We start from the raw sequence: 17,978 nt of genomic DNA, 5'->3' as shown, positions 1-17,978 counted from the left end.
GTACAAGTTCTCATATGTCCTGAGTCTTAATTGACCTTAGAAGGCTAGGGCCAAAATGTTGGCTTTCCTTGTAGCCCTCCTTTTTCTCTAATTTTGTTCTGCAAACTTAGGTTGTTAACCATCCAGAAGACTGGTTTTGTTTTTTAAATGGATCATCTAAGATGTTTTGTTTAAAAACATGCTTGGAGGGGCCGGGGAGATGGCTCAGTGGAATAAGCGCTTCCCTGGCAAGTGCAAGGACCTGAGTTCAATCCCCGGTTCCACCAAAAAAATAAAAATAAAAACATGCTTGGAAAGAAATAGAGCACAGGCCCTCGAAAGAGGCCCCACTGCATATCATCATAAACCAACATCGGGCTGATGTGGACCATGCTCCGTTCTTCCTCCAGGAGGGGTCTAGGCTGGAGCTCTGGAGTTACAAGGAAATCAGGCTGGGGTTGGAGCTGAGATGGAGCTGCCAGTTGCTGCATAGAACCAGCAGCAGTAAAGCCCAGGAGGCTGAGTGTGTGCAGGAAGGGGTGGAGGCTCTGGAGGGAAGGGGAAGACAGCCATACAGGGCTTGTGTCCTGCCCTGCCCAGTCCCTGAGGAGCTTGCTGTGGACACACTCAATGGCTCTGACAAGGACTTGGGGTGGAGCAAGGCCAGGGCAAAGAGAAGGGAGTTTCTGGTCAGTGCCAAGGGCTGTCCTGCCACAGGCTGGCCATCAGAAGAGAAGGACAACGACCCATGAGACCTCAGACAGCAGCCCTAGGTCTACCTGTTGTGCCTGACCCAGGGGCCAGGTGAGCTATGGTGAGAGGACCCCAAGCAGCAGCTTTCAGTCTGGGCTGCAGGTGAGAAGCATCAGAAGAGCTTTTGTAAAATTACCAATGCCCAGGACCCACTGCCTAAATCAGAACAGCCAGCAGCAGGACCAGGGTGTTGGTATTTTTAGAAAGCTCCTGGGGTGATTCTCAAGTGTAGTCAGGGACTAGAACCCCCAAGCAAGAGCAGAAGCCTGATGAAGGGGAGCAGGGATCTGCTGGGGTGACCCCTTCCTTCCACACATATGGAGTCCCAAGCCTGCTGGGGACAGGGAGGGACTGACTCGGGATCTCCCAGCAAGTGGACTTTGGCCCAGAGAGGACAGGAGTGGCTGAGGGGAGCATTGTCCTGAACTGACTCTGAGGAACAGAGCACCCTCATCAGGTGCTTTGAGGGTTCCCCCCAGGCCTTTCTAAAGCTCCTGCTGCCCTTTTTTTTGGGCTCTGGACTTGGGCTCCCCATCTCAGAGCCCTTCTGCTGAATGACCCTGCGATTAAGCATTCCAAGCTCCTGTGAAAGAATCTCTTTGGGGAATTAATAAGCACCTGAGACTCAAAGGCCTGACCCTCACCTGCGGGGATATGCAAATTGTACCCAGACACCCACAGTGCAGCACTCAGAGGCTGGAAACAAATGATATGCAAATATATGCATCATTATGCAAACAAGGGCCGCCCCGGATTAATGGCTTCCATCCTTCAGCCAGACATCAGCTGTCACTTTAGGTATGAAAGCATGACTGAAAGGGAGGTATCAATTCCTACCAGGAGCATCCTGAGGAAGGGTCACCTTGCAGGTCAAGGGGAAGAACTGTTGGACACCTGGCTTGCTGATTCTCTGCTCTGAGAGATCTGAATGGCTGCATCTGTCAACCAGACAGGGTGTTCCTTTCTGACTGGGAGGGAGCCTCATCCCAGTGTCAGGTTTAGTACTAGGCACTAAGCTTTGGAGGAGACCATGGTGGGATGGTGCAGGTGGAGGTAATGGGAAAGACAAGGGTGGAAACGATAGCCATGGAATGGGCTGTCCCCAATTTCTGATGGGTCTCTACATGACTTTTTAAAGAGTGATGCAAAAGTGATAGACATTCAGTGGAAACACGCCCCCTCTTTCAGAATCTGAACTTTGATCTCCCCAAGGCTGGCCATCTGCAGTGCCATGTTCTCTCACGAGGCTAGGAAGCAGCCACCAGACACAACTTCGGGTTGGCCCTGGGATGTGAGGGGAAGACAACCCACACCCTAGAGCATGCACCTAGCTGAGCCATGACACTCAGCAGGTTAGCTGTACTAGATGCATTCCAGCTTGGGGCATTTTTAATTATGGTAAGTCAAGTCACCTGCACTTCTGAAGATGGCAAAGGTGGAGGCGAAGGTGATAAACATCCTGGTAATGGTGGCGATGTGAACCATAGGAACTATGCTGAAAGCAGAGGTGAAAATGGGCTTGGACAAGATGGCAATCGTAGTAATGGTGAGGATAAGTTCAATCTGGGGTAGGTGACATTAGATGTCATCTGTGGAGGAGGTGGAGATGACAGCGGTATTGTTAATGTCTCTGTGGAAGGGATGCTGGTGAAGACATGAGGGTAGAAGTCAGGAGGAGGAGGAGAGTAGTGTCAGTGTGTTGGCTCAGGGCTTTCCAGAGAGGCACAGCTGATAGGGGATGACCATAACTATATGTCAGGGGACTGGCTCATGCAATTATGGTGACTAACTCCAAGACAGGCTGACTACAGGCTGGAGGGCCTTGGACACTGGGAACTTGGCTCAGAGTAGGTCCCAAGCTCACAGAAGCTGATGTTGGGACTCTCAGTCTAAGGCTGGAAGCCTTGGTCCTCAAACCAGGGGCCACAGGTGTGAGTCCTGGGGCCCACAGGCCAGGAAACCTAGAGTCCTGGTATCCAAGGCAGCAGAAAAAGTGTCCATCACAGTGGCCCAGGAGACCCATTTCCCTTCCATACCTGCTCTCCCCAGACCCCATTTCCCTTCCATACCTGCTCTCCCCAGACCCCCAGCTAACTAGGTGGTGCCCATCCACACCGAGGCTGAGTCATCCTCACCAAGTGTGTTCAGACTCATGTGCTAGCCTCTGTGAAACACCACCACAGACACACCCAAATGCTTTGCAAGTGTCAAGGTTCTCCTCAGGCAGTGAAGTTGACCCCTAGAATCAACCATTGAGGCCAGGAGACACTTCAGGAGTCACGTGCACCATTATTGTTTATTCTTTAACCCAAGAAGCCAGCAGAGGCTCCCTTAGGACCTATGGCTCCCCACAGTCACAAGGTGCAGCATCTAGAATGATCCATCTCTTCTTCCCACAGAACCTGCATTTTCCCTTGGCATCCTGCAGAGGGTGCTCCTGCTTTAAGGGAAGGCAGGCCTTTTCCAGAAGGGGCACCCTGACCTGCCTGAGTCACCATCACCAGACAATCAATCCCTGTGTCCAGCTTTTGCAGACCAGAGGCAGCAGGAAAGACTAAATGCCCAGGCTAGAGCTGCTTTGGAGGGACAGGATTGGGCAAAGAGCAGGAATTTGTTTTCATGGCTGTTGGAGGTCCCCAGCCTTCCCCTCTGGATGCAGACTTGCTGGGAAGGAAGCTCTGGACTGGTGGAGCCATGGGGATCCCCTGGGAGCCACCCCAGAGCCCCCTGGACTGACACAGCAAGGACCACGTCCCCCCCTGCCACACTCTTTCTTGGCTCAGATTCCTCCACTAACTCCCACACCCACACACTCACATATACACACACACACTCACACTCACTGTGGTCCAGTGTGATTCACTATGAGTGATAACAATCATCCTAATGGCCCACATGATGGTCTGCATCTACCCACAGTGGCCAGGAAGGGCAGGGACCTTGATGAGTCATCTGTCCGAATGGTAATGAGGGCCAGCTGGAGAGCATCTACGCTTTGGCCTCCCGTCTGGGCCCGCTGGCCCCTGCTCCCTGTGCACAGATGCCAGACTCAGCCAGGGAGCTGCTCCTTCAGCGGGGCCTTGTGCCAGCCAAGCCCTCAGCCCTCTGCTGGGCCAGCCCTGGGCCCAGTGCCCATCAGGGGGGCTGGAGCCAGAGGCCACCTCTCTTAGCTCCAATAAACTTTGTTTTGAGACACGGTCTCCCTGTGCAGTGAGCCTGGCCTTGATCTCATAGCCAACCTCCTGCCTCAGCCTCCCAAGCGTTGGGATTGCAGGTGTGCACCACCACACCCAGGATCTTCAGTTTCTAAACATTGACCTTTTTATGGTGGGAAAACTCATCAAAAGACCTCTCCTACATCTTTGTCCTCCAAGTGGGGTCTTGGGGTGCATTCATCTGGGTCCATATAGAGCTGGAAAGGAAGTGATCGCTGTGACAGAGGTGTGGGTAGGGACACACCCCTGCTTTCTAGGTGGCAATCTGCATGCCAGAGGCCTGCACTTTGGGATGGGCACCTGGGAATGTTGGATCTTCTGCCTAGAAGGGCTCTGGTGGCTCCCACAAACAGCTCCACAGGATAAGGGGCTTCTGGGCTAGGACTGTGAGATAGACACGGTCTCACTTCCTGCCCCCACACACCACTCAGTAACCCTGTGCTCCACATGTCAGCGTGCTCCACATGTCAGCGTTCAGGGACCGAGCTGCCAGCCCTGGCTCCTGCAAAGCCAGCACACAGTTCCAGAACCATAGAGAATTGACACAGGGGGCAGGTGCAGCCCTGGGCAGATGGTGCACAGGGAAAAGCACCCAGCACAGGCTGGATTTTACCCACTTCCTCTTGATGGAGCCAGTACACAAAATATAGGACCTTATATTAGTCCTGTGTAGTTCCCAGGGTTGAGGGGCAAGGACAAGGTTGGAAGGAGGATAGGTCAGACATGAAAACCACAAGCCACCAGCAACAAGACCTAAGGATGGGACAATGCTTCCCCCTACTATTATCTCCTCCCCTGAACCAGAGGCCCAGGGCTCTCAGCAGGCCTGATGAGGGGAGATACAGGTGGGACAAGCTTGCTGGGCCCAGGGGGTCAGAGCAGCAGGTGCCCAGGCTGTCCCAGTGACTTTCTGAACAAAATATCAGACACCCACAACTTGAAGGAAAGGTTTATTTTAGCTCATGTTTCAGTCCATGGTCAGTTGACTCCAAGGCAGGACAGCATGGCAGAGGGGCCTGGGGACAGAAAGGCTGCTTACAGCATGGTGGACAGAAGGTGGAGAGTGGGGGAGAAGCCAGGAAAGGAGATGAACTTCCCAGCCATGCCCCCAGTGACCCCCCTCTTTTCAGCAGATCCGTACCTCCCAACAGTAGATTTAGCTATAAACTCCCCACAAGGCCCAGACTCTGAGTGCATGAGGTTTGGGAGCACATCTAAACAGATACCAGAATGCAGACCCAGGTACACAGCCTGTATACATGTCTCTTCTGGGTGTGAGAGAAACAAGAGCTGAGAGAGAGGCAGGACGGAGAGATCGGAGTCATGTTTCTCAAACACAATCTGAGACCAAAAGAAGTCAAATGACCTGCTCAAGGTCACACGGCTAAGAAACAAAGGTGGGTAATAAAAGATAAAATACAGGGAAGGGGCACCAGACGGGTAGGGATATTCCTAGCCTTGACCTTAGAAACATCTCTGAATGTAGTCACCTTCAAGGCTCTGCTGCCAAAAAAAGCCTTCTCCAGCTGGGCTGGAACAACCCTACCCACTAACCCCATCGCTACCTTGCTAGTTGGGCTTTTGAGGGGTACATATCTGTCCTTGCACACACCTGTCCTTTGCATACCTGCACCTGCCCTGAAGGATAAAGTTAGAGCTTCCTCATTTTGCTGCCCTAGGTGCTGTCTGGCACGGGGCCTACCACCCTAGAGAGCAGGGGCCTTGTCTGCTTCCAATCAATCAACTAAATGCTTGCAGAACTGGGTCATGCTAAGCTCCAGAGGGGAGGATGGAAGTGCAAGGTGGCAGCTGGGGACCTGGGCTGCCGAGTCTGAATCGGGGTGATCTGGGGAGAGTTCCCACCTACACTCCACCACCCCAGGTCTGGCAGCAGGTGAAGCAAGAGGCTGCCGCTCCTGCAGGGCAATCTGCTTGCTCTCTCTGGCTGGGAGCACCTTACAGCCAGGGTCCAGCATCCCTTTCCCAGCTCCAGGCTCCATCCTGTAGTTCCACACTTCTCTGAACAACCTGAAAGCATAATGCGTTTTCCCTCTGGCTTCTGCACCTGTGTCCCTGAGTCTGCCCGCCCCAAAGTCACCAACAATGCTGTGCTGCTAAATCCGAATGACACCAGCACTGTTCCTGGCTGGAACCAGGCCATCAGCCTCCTCTGGTCTCTTCACAAGGCAGCCTGCTTTCAGCCTCCACTACCCATGCCTTGTCCCCAGCTCACCTCCCCAGCCCTCTCCTTTGTCTCCAGTGATCCCTGCAGGCAGCCGGAAGCCCCTCCCTTGCCAAGGGTCCTGCTAAACTCAGCATGCAGGGCTCCAAAAACCAAACATGCATCGCTTCCCAACCCCTAACTTGGTGGTGTCCTCACACTGAGAACTTGAAATTAGCCATGGAAAGTAATTATACCACGAAAACTGGCAAATCCTAAAAAGCGGTCATGTTCTTCAGAAAACTCCATGCAGCCTGTGGCCCAGATGTGATGAGACCCCAAGTCTGTGGCTTCACAACCCACGTCCCAGTTCTGAATGTCTAAAAAAATGGCACAATCAGCTTGAAGGAGGTGTACCACATTGTACCAGGGGACTGAGATGAATGGGGACCAGAATGTAGCCAGGGAGGGGGCAATCGGAGCAAGGAAGAGCTCACGGGCAGGACTGTGAGGGCCGAGGCTGGGCATGCACCTGTTTTAGGAGGGACGGATCTAGTCATAAAAGCGCAAACTTGAATGACAACAAAGACAATTTCAGCAGGAGGGTTTGGTGATGACCTGCCCAGCCCTTGTTGACAGCGATCTGCTCCTACAACATCCGGGCCCACACTGAACATGTCAGCTTGCAAGAGAGGCCCAGCATCCACCTGGGACAAGGTCTCCTGGGTCCCCTGCCCCAGCTGTCAAATGATACCTCCTTAGATGTCAATCAATTCTTTCAAGATGCAAATGTTTGCTTCCTCAATTTAAGCATTAAATCCCCGAGTAATTCCATAATACATTGCCCAATTACTCACATAACAAGTGCTTTTAAATTAGGTGAAAAATATTTAGGCAATTAAATTGCTAAATATCTTGTTTCTTAAAAAAAAAAAAAAAAAAAAAAATCTCTCCTAATGCTTCCTTGAGTCTTTTTAACAATTTTCCCCTCTGAAATGAACTTGGGCAGATCAAGGGGTCTGTTTGGTGGCTCTGCCCTGCTGAACTCAGGACATTCTTAAGGTCAAGTTCACCAATGCAGGCTCTTCCCCTCAGCTGGCATGTGCTGAGGTCAGCGGCTCTGGCTTGAAAAAAATCCAATTTGCACAGCTTTTCCCAATCCTATGTTCAGTGCTGTCATGGTGAGAGCTCAAGATCTGTCGTGGTTGGAGATGGATACCGTGAACACTAGAAAACCATGGGTTTTCTTTTCCCATTTGAAAGCCACTGCAGCCTTTACTTACCTCCCCGACAACACCCATCTGTGGTTCCTTACACTATGAGCCCTGAGCAGGTTTGTGGGTGTCCAGCATTCACTCCAGGCCCCAGCTGGAGGGGCAGAGCAGAATCAGTGGCCTGAGGGAAGCCAGCCATGCCCCACTCTCCTGCTTTTGCCCCCAGGTCCTGGGCCTCCCCATCAAGGCCTCTCCATGTAAGGGGGTCTCAGATATCAGATAGGCAAGGACAGGCCAGAGAAGTGACTGACTCCCGGCCATGCACAGTAGAGAGGGGATGGCCCAGGTGAGCCCCCTGGGGGCCAGTTCAGTGTCCTGAGTCTAAGCTACTCAGACCCAGAGAGGGAATTGGTTGCATTCTCCATAACAGAACAGTCTTGTGCCTGTGCATTAAGATTCCTTGCTGTCTTCTCGGGAAACTGAGTCCTGGTCACTGGTGCTCTCTAAGCTGTGAAGGACTGGAGGCAAATTAGGGAGTAGAGGAGCTGGTGACCAGAAGGAGGAGAAAGACCTAAGGGGGAGGAGGTGGGGAGAGGCTGGGGACACGGTCAGGCCCTTGCTTCATCCAGTGGCCCTACAAACCACTGTTCCAGGCAAAGGACAAGGACCCAGATCAGGCCCAGACAGCTGGCCCAGACCCTCCCTTCCGCAGTGCTCTTTCTGCCTTCCCTGGCTAGCTCGCCTGTGGCAAACAGCTGAAGAGCCGGCTGTTCTCTCCCTCCTAGCAAGCAGCCACAAACTGCCCATCAACCTTAACTTCTCAGCTCAGCCACTCCAGCCATGCACCCGTTGCTCCTGCTGGGCTGCTCTGAAGCTCATCTTTGGGATAAGGCCTGCCAGTAAGAGAGCAGCTAGAGAGGAATATATAAGCTTGGGGTGGAGTTTGGAATCCCAGAGGCTAGTATGCAAATCCTGGCTTCAACACTTTCTAGCTGTGTGGCCTCAGGCAAGTTACTGATTCTCTCTGAGACTCATTATCCTTGTCTGTATGGTGGGGCTAATGTCACTTAGCTCCTGGCACTGCTTAGATAGCCAACAGGATGGCAGATTTAAAACTTTTGTCCAAGACCTGTAAAATCAGTGGCTTTTTTTTTTTTTTTTTTTTTTTTTCTGAGACAGGCTTTCACTTTATAGTTCAGGCTTGTTTTGAACTTACTATGTAGCCCAGGCTGGCCTTGATTTCATGGTGATCTTTCTACCTCAGCCTCCTGAGTGCTGGAATTACAGGCGCACCCCACCACACCTGACTAGTCAGTGGCTTTTTATGTTTTTGGGTTTTTTTTTTTTTTTTTTCGGAACCAGGGATTGAACTCAGGCCCTTGCGCTTGCCAGGGAAGCGCTTATTCCACTGAGCCATCTCCCCAGCCCTCAGAGCCATCTCCCCGGCCCTCTAGTGGCTTTTCATGGACACTGTCTCTGTGAGTCGACCTTGACCTACTTCTTTGACAGTGTGTTGATCAGATGTGCTTCCCAGGGAAAACACGCACACACACACGTGCACACACATGCACACGGGCATGTACACATCGACTGGCTCAGGAGCAGCTGCGGAGACGCAGTGGGTGAGGAGACACGAGAGAAGGAGAATAGAGGGTCAAGGCTGGCTTCCCCCTGCTGGGCTCGGCCTGGCCCTATTGTGGAAGTGGGATTTGGCGCCCTCTGCTGACCACAGGGCAGCCTGCAGCTCCCATGAACATAGATGAGCTGATGCCTCAAACCCAGAGCGGCCTGGCAACACCAGGAGAGGGAAAAGAAGTGGAGTGTGAAGGGAAAACAGAAACCCTAGTACCCACTTAGCCCCAAGGCCACCAGGATGGAGGATTAGGCCACATGGCCGGTCACCGACCACAGCCGATTTCAACCATTACCTCCGCAGGAAGGAGCTCAGTGCCATGTTCTGGAGACTCCCTGCAGGCACAGCTGCTGGTTTACCGAGCCCAGGCTCTGAGGGGTTTCCCAGGCTCCTTGACAGAGCTATACCAGGCCAGGGTTCTCTTCCAGCTCCTCTGGGAAGGCCATGGTCCGGCCACGTCTTGTTCATCGTCTGAGCTGGATATACACTTGTATAAATAGTCCCTTCCTGAAAGTCTCTTTAGCTAAGCCATCTTAGGTAGGTGGGTGTTTCTTGCCAGAGCCTTGACTCAAACGCGTCTCAATTCTATTTGTACAGTCAGAATAACCCTGATACTAAAACCTGAAAATGGGGCAGAGAAAGAATAAGTGAGTCACACACCAGGCTCATTCATGGAGATTTGTCAAGTCCTAAGAAAAACTTACTCTGCTAAAATCCAACACATGTCCAACAATCCATTAAAAGAATACACTGTACGGGGCTGGTGAGATGGCTCAGTGGTCTAAACCACCTACTTAGAACAAGCTTAGTAAAGCACAGGGACCACGGTTCAATCCCCAGCACCACATGCCAGCCAGCCCCGCCCCCTGGTGGGCTGAACTGGCCACACACACACTAAATAAATAAAGTTAAAAAAAAAAGAAAAAAGAAAAAGAAAATGATCATTTCATACGCTGGACAGGTGTTTGGTAGATTTCAACATTTCCAAGTTGGAAAACAAGGTATACTTCTTTCATATGATGCGAAATAATCAATCTTAGCTGGCTGTGGTGGTACATGCTTGCAGTGCCAGCTGCTTGGGGGGCTGGGGTAGGAGGATGCAAAGTTTGAAGCTGGCATGAATAATTTAGGGAGACCCTGTCTCAAAATAAATAAAAATGGCTGCAGATGTCTTTCAGTGGTACAGTGCTTGCCTAGCATGCATGAGACCCTGTTTCAATCCCTAGCACCTCACAAAGAAAATAAAAATAGTAGTAGCAGCAGTAATAACCAACAGCCAACACCAAGGTAGTAAATGCATAAAACATTCCTATTAAACCTGAGAAGAAGACAAAGCTTTCAGCTTCCTTTTGTACTTAACATTGTTCTAAAGATCCTAACCAATACAATTAGATAGAAACCAGAGAGGAGGGGAATAAATTCTTGTAAACATGATTGCTGTGATACTATGAGATTACATTTCCTGGCATACAACTCCCAACATCCTCCAAATCTCCAGAATGTTGTCTTTTATATGCTAATGAATTTGGAAGGCTCAGGCCTTCAGATGGAGGTTGGTCAATGAAGAAACCAAGGCAAGATGAAAGGGTCAGGACTTCAAGCCCTCACACCCAGCCTTGTGGGAGGAGACAGGGGCTGAAGATTCAGTTGGTCAGCAGTGGCCTATATAGTTAGTCATGCTTATGTAATAAAGCCCCCCCCAAAAAAAACAAAAACAAAAACAAAGTTTTGGGTTCTAGACAGCTGACTATGTGGAGGTTGATGTGGGACAAAGTCACAGAAAATCTGATTTAGAGTGTTGCTCAGAACTTCCAGAGGCCCGGATGTGACTGCCATCTCAAGAGGAGAGACAACTTCATAGGACTGAGCCCTCAAGCTACCTACCTATATCTAGAGGCAGATAGTGGCAGAACTAAACTGAACGAGAGGACGCCCAGCGGGTATCCACTGCAGAATTGCTTGCTTGCTTGCTTGCTTGATGCTGGGTTGCAGGGAACCCCACACCTTTGGTAACAAAAGGGGGTTGTGTTGTGAGAACACAGCAATAGAAACTGAGTTCATTTCCTCTCTACATCCTCAGAATCTTCTTCCAAGAAAATAATTTCAGCACAAAACAACCAAAGTTAAAGAGTTTAGTAAAGTGGTCAGTTATAAAAGTACTATAGAGGGGCTGGGGAGACAGCTCAGTAGAATAAGTGCTTGCCTGACAAGCTCAAGGGCCTGAGTTCAATCCCCGGTTACACACACACACACACACACACACACACATAAATAAAAATAAAAGTACTATAGAGGGCTGGTGAGATGGTTCAGTGGTCTAAAGCACCTACTTGGAACAAGCTTAGCAAACACAGGGACCGCGGTTCAATCCCCCAGCACCACATGCCAGCCAGCCCTGCCCCCTGGTGGGCTGAGCTGGCCACCCCACCCCACACAAATAAATTTAAAAAAAAAATTAAAAAAAAAAAAGTACTATAGAAATGCTGATAGGTTTTCCATGTCCTAAAACTTGCTAGAAAAAAAAAAAAAGTGATGTAAGAAAGAGTTGTATTAGTTATTAACTGCTGTGTAACAAATTACCCAGCAACTTGGCTGTTTAAAACAGCAGCTTCTACTGTTTCACAGGATCTAAGGGTGAAGTCACAGGTTCTCTGACTTACACTCTCTCCCAAGGCTATTACCAAAGGGTTAGCCGAAGCTCAACTATGGAAGGATTTGCCTCCAAGCTCACCCATGGGTAGTGCAGGGTGAGGGTTCTCCCCAGCTTAGAACCTTAGTTCCTCACTGGCTGTTGGCTGGATACCACCATAGCATTTGGAGGGAGGGAGGGAAGGTGGGAGTGGGAGAGGGAGAGGGACAGAGACAGAGAGACAGACACAGAGAGAGAAAGAGAGATAGAGCGAGAGAGACAGACAGAGCCAGAGCTAGACTGAAGTCCTTTATGACCCCATCTTGGAAGCAACAACCCATCATTGCCTTCCATACTTTGTCCGTGAGAAGCCAGGCATGAAATACAGCCCACACGTAAGGGGAGGAGGTGAAACAAGTGACTTCCAGAAGAACAGCTCCTTGACAGCTATTTCAGAAGCTGCCTGGCACAAACACCATCTGTAAGAGTAAAGCTGAACTGTCTGCTTGATTGGCTTGAAAGACACTTAAGAGATTAGTGAAGTTCACTTTTAGGTGTGTCTGAGTGAATCACGCAGGTGTGACTCTAAGCTTTAGGTATTATCTCTGGTCCTTCCTCTCTGGTGCTGTTCTCCTACTCTGATTCCCAACTATGGTGGGTTGCCATTCCCCAACCACCATGAAACTAAGCAGCCTTAGGGCCGGTCAAATAGCTCAGCGGATTAAAGCACCTGCAAGCAGGTGCAAGGGCCGGGTGTTCAATCCCTGAGTCTGCTGTGCCAGGCCCTTCTAGCCCCCTCCCCCACGCTGAGATAGCAGTTGACACTGGGCGTGGTGACGCACACCTGTAATCCCAGCTCTTGGGAGGCTGTAAACAGGCAGATCACTACGAGTCTGACCTAGTAGTGAGACCCTGAACACCCTGTAGACCCTTCCCTAAAATACAAAAACAAAAAAAAAAAAAAAAAAGAAAAAGAAAGAAATTAAGCAGCCTTGCTGTGTGACACCATTCCACTATGATGTTCTGGCCCCAGAGCCAGCCAATCTTAGGCTGAAATCTCTGAAACCATGACCCAAACAAACTTCCCCAGAGTTGTGGATGTCAGGTATTTTGTCCAGCAACAGGAAGCTGGCTACCCTGCCATTCCCCAGTTTTATAAGAGTGAGCATTAAGCGGATATTGTAGTGGATTGCTAACTGGTGGTCAATTTGTTAACCCAGCTGAACTGAACTAGCGTGGTATTGGGTGTGGGAGCCCCACCTGGAGATTGTTGCCTGCAGCCTAAGAGGCAGAATTGGAGAAGCTGTGGAGAGGCTGTTGGGGAAGCTGTGTGGAGAAGCGGCTGGGGCTGTTCAAAGCTGCTGGTTCTCTTCGGGCGTTCTGCTGGAGGACCTTGTCATGCTGGCTTGCCTGATGAACTTGGCTGTTCTTGGAGGAGGAGCTCTGGATCTCGTTGTCCTTGAGAATGGCTATGGTTCATTTTGGGGGAGCTCTGGTCCTCAGCTTGAGCTTCGTTTCCTGGCTCCAGAGTGGGGGAGAGGGTGCACTGCTCAGCTTTGTGGAGAAGCTTGTCATGTTGGCTTTCCTGATGGGAGCTCAGCTTTCCTCATCGCGGGAGGAGCTCGGGACATCACTGTTGCTGAGCATGGCTGTGGTACTTCTGGGGGAGCTCTGGTCCTTACCTTGAGCGTTGCTTCCTGGCTCCAGTTCAGCTCCCTCAGCCTGCTGGCACGGATCCTTCATCCCGCTGGCACAGACTTTCTAGCTTCCACCGCTGGCCTTTGGGCCTTTCCAATGCAGCTCCGTGAAGCAGGCCTGCATCAGACGTTGCTGTAGGCTCTCGGCCTGCAATTGGACTTGTGGGAGGCACTGTTATGGGCTGTAGGTCTGCAGGTGGACTCAGGCAGCTATTAGGATCCAGGCCCTCAGCTGGATTCTCTGGTCTTTAGTGTGTGGACAGATTTCCTGCACTCTTTGTATACAATTCTTTGGGTGATTATAAAATAACCTTATAAAATGTGTCCTGTATTGTATTGTTCCTCTTGCAAAAACAGCTAATCAGGGCCAGGGAGACAGCTCAGGGGCATAAGTGCCTGCCTGACATGTGCAATGTCCCAAGTTTGATCCCCAGTACTGCAAAAAAAAAAGAAAAAAAAAAACCTAATCAGGACAGATACCTTCATCTATGAAATAAAGAGCTACTGTCTTAGTTACTCTTCTCTCGTTGCTGGGACTAATACCCGACACTCAAAATGAATGAAGGAAAGGTTTATTTAGCTCACAGTTACTGGAGGTTTCAGTCCATACTCAGCTGGCTCCAAGGCAGAGCAGCACATTGCAGAAGGCAACCTTTCAGGGCAGCAGCAAAGAGCAAGAGCGCAAGGGAGGGGTAGCAGCAGCTCAAGCAGCTAGCTTCTCTTCCCACCTTACATTGTAATGCCAATTCCCTGCCCCAGGGTAGGGGAAGTACTCACACCTATGGGTACTTCCCAGTACTTACCCACCTATGGGTAATCCCAGCAGTACTAAGACCCATAATCCCAGCCTTGGATCACACATAATCCCAGTGGATCATGAGTTAACACAAACTCTAGAAGTTCTCACCCCATGACTGCATGAGGCTTTGGGGGGACAACTAGACACAAACCATAACAGCTACCATTAAAAGACCTTAACAGTAATAGAAAGTTATGCCCTTCTGGAAAGACACATGTTGCCAAGAAGCTGATGAGCATAAGTTGATGTGGATCCAGTGCTACAGCAGGAGACAAGGTTCTGATAGTGAGGGGCTGAGGCTGGAGCCAGCCCCCCCCCCTGCTCCCACCAACAGAGGGCATCTGAGGGAACAAAGACTTGCCCTTTCATCTGAGGATGGATATGAATATTAAAAGTAGGTCCTGGTTCTTACCCGGACACCAGAAATGCTCCCCAGCTATTATTACACAGGTTATAAAACGGCATATGTGACAGGAACCCATTATCATTAAATGAGTGGGGACAAGAGCCTGGAACACTGGTTTTCTCTGTCTTACAGCCAGAGCCATTTTTTTCTGTTTTTATTCTGTATCCTAAATTTCCTCTAATTAACATGTTTCTTTTGAGATACCAAATTTAAAAGTTAAAATTTTTAAAAGGGCTGGTGAGATGGCTCAGTGGTCTAAAGCACCTACTTAGAACAAGCTTAGCAAAGCAAAGGGACTTCGGTTCAATCCCCCAGCACCACATGCCAGCCAGCCCTGCCCCCTGGTGGGCTGAACTGGCCACACACACACACACACACACACACAAATAAATAAAAATTTAAAAAAAAATAAAATTTTTAAAAGAAGGAAGAAAGCGATGACTGCTATCTCTGCTCCTCTTCCATCACCCTGAATCCCTTTCCTTTCCCAGAACTCAACTTCGATTGCCCACTCCACCTTCACCCCATATCGTTTGCCCTTCAGCTCCACCATACTCCTCCCCTAGAGCCACAAGCAAACTGTTGGAGTCTTGCAGCTAACAGAAAAAAGCCAACTCATAAAGGTAACACAAGGTAGAGTTGCTGATGGGCAGAAATAAGTGGCTGGATGGACAGATGGACCAAAAGAAACAGAACCGTCTCTCTGAGGTCTCCAAAAGTCAGTGCAAGTCTTTTTTTTTTTTTTTTTTGGTACCAGCGATTGAACTCAGGACCTTGTGCTTGCCAGGCAAGCACTACTGAGCTATCTCCCGGGCCCTGTGCAAGTCTTTATCTTCTTCACCTCCCCTAGCACTGAGCACTGTCCCTCGTACCACCCTCACTAGACTGGGAGCTCTTTGGGGTCTGACAGGCCTGCTGGGCAGCGCCCCGGGGAACACGTCCGCATTACAATAAACTTACACAGGGGTGAGGGGAGAAACATCAGCACACATAGAGAGTAGCATGGGATAGAGGGGGACCAGACGAATAACAGGAAAGATGGAGATGGGGGAGGGTATGGAAACTATATTTTAACTAGAGAAACCGAGAGGGAGCCAAATGAGAGTTAAGGAAGCAGCACAAAAACAAAGGTGGCGGGAAGGCCTTCCCTGAACCAGTCTTACTCATCAAAAACAGTGAGCTCCTGCCTAAGTCTTCCTGCTAGTTCTAGAAGCCTTCATGGAGCTGCAGCTCCAGGACCTGGTGCCTTCCTTGATTCTGCAAGGAAAGCTGTGGCCTCCTTGCTGTCCCCGCATGCACACTGGCGGAGGTCCATCCCAGAGCCTGATGCGGCCTGTGGGCCCTCCCATCTAGCAGCCCCCAACCATTAACTCTGCAAAGTCCTGTCCTTGAGAGTCCTTTGTGCAGTACCAATCCACCCAGCCCTGCCCACTTGGTCCTGGGTGGGGTGTAGACAGAAATTATCACCACTTCTCAGGCCTCAGGGAGGGAAGCAGCCCCCTGCCTTCCCCAGACCTGGCCCCCAGGCCCTGACTTTCCCATCAGAAGTGGCCTTTCCAATTCCCCAAGGACCTTGGGTGGCCCCAACTCCCAATTTCCCCTGGGTCCTAGAGAAGGATGAGTTCCCTCTGTGTCCCACCTCCCCATCTACTCCTCTGAAGGCTCCTGCCTCACCTCCCCCACTTCCGGACTTCTCCAGAATTCCAGCCCCCTCCATGGCTCCCTTGGCTCTGGGGACTGAAGGCCCCTCACACACACACACACACACACACACACACACACACACACACACACACACTGCTCCAGCTGTGGCTGTAGGGAAGGGGTGGGCGTGGGGCCCAGCTGGCAGTGGTCACTTGGTGGTCCCATCCCTGCAGAGTCAGCATGTTCCATGCCAGCTCACCCAGCCTCCTCTCTCAGCGCTTCTTCCAGCCCACTTTCCAGAAGCAGCAGCTGGGTCCACACTGGCCGCTGGCTGGGTTGGGGCTTCATTTCCGGAGTCAATACAAATCCCACCAGTGGTGGTCTGTCCTGAGGATCCACCCAGGTGCCCCAGCTGGGCAGGCAGTGACCATGGCATGCACCTAGCCTGCTGCCCCACAACTCACACTCCTCCTTCCCTTCAACTACTGAAACATCAGTCACAAAGCCCTTCCGGCTCCCCAACCCCTGCAAGAGCAGAGTCCTTGCTTCCCTGTGGCTTTTCCAGAACCTGCAGTTGCATCTCATGGTCACAGGACACAGTGTGGAGCACACAGTAGGTGCTTTTGAAAGCACTGCAGCATCCACAGTTCTTCTAGTTGTATTCATCACCAGCCCTCTGATGGACCCTTGAGACTGGATCGTAATGCCAGGAATGGGCACACGTATGCCTGGATCTTAACATGGGTGTGAGTCCCAACCTACAGGGACAGGGCTGAGAGAGGCTCTCTGGCCCCTCAGGACAATTCTGGCCCTGGTGAGTCCATGCTTGCATTTAACCTACGCTCTGCACCCTTTATATCTTGCCCAGATCACTCTGAGGCCCCCATGCTGTGCTGCCTGCGTGTGGAGAGGTGGCACCTAGCCTGGAAGCAGCTGAAGGTGGTGCTCAGGGAGAGGAGGAGGGAAGAGGACTGGCCTTGTCTGCATGAGCTTTACCCTCGCAGGACAAAGACATAAAATAGGAAAGAGAGAGGGGGAAAAATAGGAAATAGGAAAAAACAGGGTGAAGGGGACCCTCCAGAGATGAACCAACCCTTCCCTTCTCTCAAGAGCAGGAGAAAAGGCAGAAAATAGGGGCCACATGTCTGGCACTGAGTGGGGTGTTCTTTATAGCTCTCTCATTCCAGCCCCAAACCTTCCACAAGAAGGGTCAGAGGTGAGACTGGGGTGCTGTGAAGCTTAACGGCTTCCCTGGAGAGTGGCCGAGCCACCAGGCTACTGGCTGGAGTCACCTGTGGACCCCAGTGGACCCAGGCTCCAGCCTCAGCAGGGATAGCTGGCAGGGCCACAGGGCTGGCCCATGGAGTCTGTGCAGAGGCCCAGCTCTGCTCAGAGCAGAGTTTATTCAAAAGAGCCTAGCAGGAAACTTGGCTCTTCTGACTCACTGTGATCCGACCTTATTAAGAAAAAGAAAGAGGAGCCAGAGCCAGCACTGGGTCGGGTTTCATGCCAAGTGCTGGCGCACACAGAGCCGCTGAGTGCGATGGCCATGCGTTGGCCTCCCCACCCCAGAGTCCCAGGCAGCCCCTGTCTCCTTGTCTGGCTCATGGAGTGGGGTCCTGCCTTGGGCTCCCTACCTCATGCCCTCCTCTGCCCTCCTCCATTCCCTTGTCCTTCCCCTGCACGCCTGTTTCCATTTCTTCCCTTCTCTGCTGCCCATCTGGCTAGCGGGAGGGCCCACAGGACCCCAGGGATTCCAAGCAGCTGAGGCCAGCGCTGCAGGGGAGCAGCAAGAGGGAGGGAAGGCTTAACCCTGCAGGCTCCAGCCCTCAGTGAGCCCACAGGCCA

The sequence above is a fragment of the Octodon degus genome, unplaced genomic scaffold (assembly GCF_000260255.1).
Source record: "Octodon degus isolate 3935 unplaced genomic scaffold, OctDeg1.0 scaffold00026, whole genome shotgun sequence".
Lineage (NCBI taxonomy): Eukaryota > Metazoa > Chordata > Mammalia > Rodentia > Octodontidae > Octodon > Octodon degus.
This window is presented reverse-complemented; position numbering follows the sequence as displayed.